The sequence below is a fragment of the Bos indicus x Bos taurus genome, unplaced genomic scaffold (assembly GCF_003369695.1).
Source record: "Bos indicus x Bos taurus breed Angus x Brahman F1 hybrid unplaced genomic scaffold, Bos_hybrid_MaternalHap_v2.0 tig00011652_arrow_arrow_obj, whole genome shotgun sequence".
NCBI lineage: Eukaryota > Metazoa > Chordata > Mammalia > Artiodactyla > Bovidae > Bos > Bos indicus x Bos taurus.
The window spans coordinates 1-2,825 of NW_020867874.1; the positions used below are offsets into that span (position 1 = coordinate 1).

Below are 2,825 nucleotides of genomic sequence, written 5' to 3' on the forward strand. Positions count from 1 at the left end.
ACCATTCCTGTGCAGGAACACTCTATATGCTATGCTTTGTTTTGTATTATTAGTTTTTTTATTCTGGGAAAATTTGCTCTTCATGAGTTACTTAACAAATTCATACTCATTCTTCAAGTCTCATACTTCGGATTACTTCCCTGGGGAGACTGCTGCTGCTGCTGCTAAGTCATTTAAAGGTGGTCTAAATGAGCTTCCCAGGATACTCACTGCCATCAGCATTTGATACTTCTGTGTAGCCCAGGGCCCAAATGTAAATACCTAATTATCTTATAACTACTTCTTTCATGGCAATGTCCTTGCTCCAGTGTGAGCTCTGTAAGGTCAGGGCCTCTGAGTCTCATACTGAAGACTCTCCACATGGCTAGCAAATAAAGGAACGCACTGTACAACATCTTTCTATATGTAGTTTTACAGCATTAGGCCTCTGGGAAAAGATTCAAAAGGAAGAGGAAGAAACATGTCTTCAAATACACTTCATGAGTAAATAAAAGGTACATTTTATTAAAGAAAATTCTATATTCTTATGGAATAAAATGGAGAAGGAAATGGCACCCCCCCGGTATTCTTGCCTGGAAAATCCTGTGGACAGAGGAGCCTGGGGGCTGCTATCCTTAGGGTCGCATAGAGTCGGACATGACTGAAGCGTCTCAGCATGCATAGCATGCATGCATGTAATAAATAGAACATATAAATGTGAGTACCATAAAAGTAAATAAATTAATACAAATAAATGAATTACATTCATACAAAAACATGTTATTTCATAAGATTCAGCCACATGACATCAGATTCCTCTAATTCTAAAAACAGCTGGATGTTGATATTCTCAATATTAATGCCAATATCAAATGTCACTCAAACTATTCATGGCTGAGGTAGAAATCAGAGTTTTGGAAATGACTGAAAATGAAGAGTCTGAGCTAGGACACGAGTCACTGAGAATCAGGTTCCTTCTTACTTCCTGAGTTTTCTTAGGAACTTGTTAACACAGAAAGCGCCTCATGATTTCCACTCTGACAGGTTCCCAGCCCCAGTCACTGTGTTCGTTCTCTTTCAGGTAGACATGGATGCCCTGGAAGTACCTCTTCACGGCCAGTGTGGGGCCCGTCCTTCCCAGGGCAGGGTCTTCCTCTTCCATCACCTGCCCTAGGCAGGCGTCAAGGTCGTCCAGCTGCTGATGGAGTCCAGTGCGGAGCTGCTCCAGGAGGGTGGTGTCCCAGGCAGCAGAGGAGCGCTCTGTGTGGAAGAGGTTGAAGCTCTGCTGGAGCATCTTGTGGAGCATAGAGAAGGCCTGGGCCTCTGGATCTGGCTGCCACTCACCTGCTCCTGAGGGAATCTGAAGTCTTTCCTGTAGCCCAGACAGAAAAGAGAGAGATTGTGTTTATTTGATGCAAATGTGAAGGTCTCCTGCTTTTCCAAGTCAGCTCTGAGGCAGTTCATGGATTCAGAGGAAGAGAGGGGGTTAGAGATGAGCATCATCAGTGTCATCATTGAGAGATGAAGAACCATTTGGTCAATTCCTCAAGGAAGCATTCCAGTTGAGATGAGCGATTGTGAGCATTGCTTCATCTTCATTTCAATCTAAGGATCTTCTGTTGTGTGCCTCTTAAATATTAAGTCCAAAATGTTCATATTCTGAGTTTACCAAGATACATGTACTACCTCATTTTGGGCTTGTTTTTCACTTCAAGAGCCTGGACATGCTGTCATGAGTTTCCTGCTCTTCTGTATCCCTTAACCATTGAAGTAAAATGCATATCAGTTAAAAACATAGATTTTCTAATCTCAATGGAATGCTTATCATCTCAGTAACTTGGTACTAATGATAAATTAAGAGCTGTTGGATCTTTCTTCTGATGCTAAGACCAACTTTTAAGGAAACTTTGTTAGACTTCTTTTTCAACCTCTTTTGCTGCCTCTGCATATTCCTCTTGAAGACTTGATTAGACGTGAAAAATATCTGAGCTTTATATGCATGGATCTCACCTTATTCTCCTCAGCAGAACTTTTAATTTGTCAATTTTGGTTTTATTTACTCTCCATAACTGAGAAAATTACTAAACATTTATTATGTGCCAATCCAAATGCTGAGCTTGTTACAGAGTCAAGTGCTCTGCTTGCCAGCAGGGCAAATCAATGAATCCAAGACGAGGTGTTGGGAGCAGGAAAGGGCTTTATTCGGGAAACTGGCTGACTGAGAAGAGGAAAGGCTAGTTCCTCAAATAAACCATCTTGTGGGGGTCCTGGATGTCAGACTCTTTTATGAATCAGATATGGGGGGGAGGTGAGGAACAAAGTAAAGGACGTTTAATTCCTGAAAATATCTCCCAGAACAGCCAGCAAGCCTCAGGTAGGCGGATGTGTTAGTTGCACTTCCTGATATTCATTTCATGGGTGGTGTGGAAACGGAATATCTCGTATCATGTCAACAAACAAAGATGTCATATCGATCTGTGATTCTGGCCTTCACAAATGTGAATTTCAGACAAAAAGAATTACGTCACAGAAGCAGATCCAGTGTAAATTCAAAACTGACCCTTCCTGGTTACAAACTAAGCCTATACAAAGATGATGAATCCTCCAAGTCACTCTCATGAAGTAAAGTGTAACCACCGCTCCTGTCCAAGTGTTCAAGTGGTGAGAATGTCCCTTTTTTATCCCAGGCCATTGTCCTTGCCATGTCCAAGCATCCCACTTTTTTATTAGCTCCCTTTATATGGTTTTCATATGCTACTCTTCTTTGACATTTGTATTTCAGTTTGTAAAAGCTGTGCTAATGCTCCTACAATCTTTTCTATTTCCACTTTGACGTTTATGGCAAA

General features: G+C 41.5%; 1 pseudogene; it reads right to left on the reverse strand.

Annotated features, from left to right (window-relative positions):
- Window positions 1-985: 985 nt before the first annotated feature.
- On the reverse strand, window positions 986-1,491 carry LOC113889255 (annotated as a pseudogene).
- Between the last annotated feature and the right edge of the window lie 1,334 nt (window positions 1,492-2,825).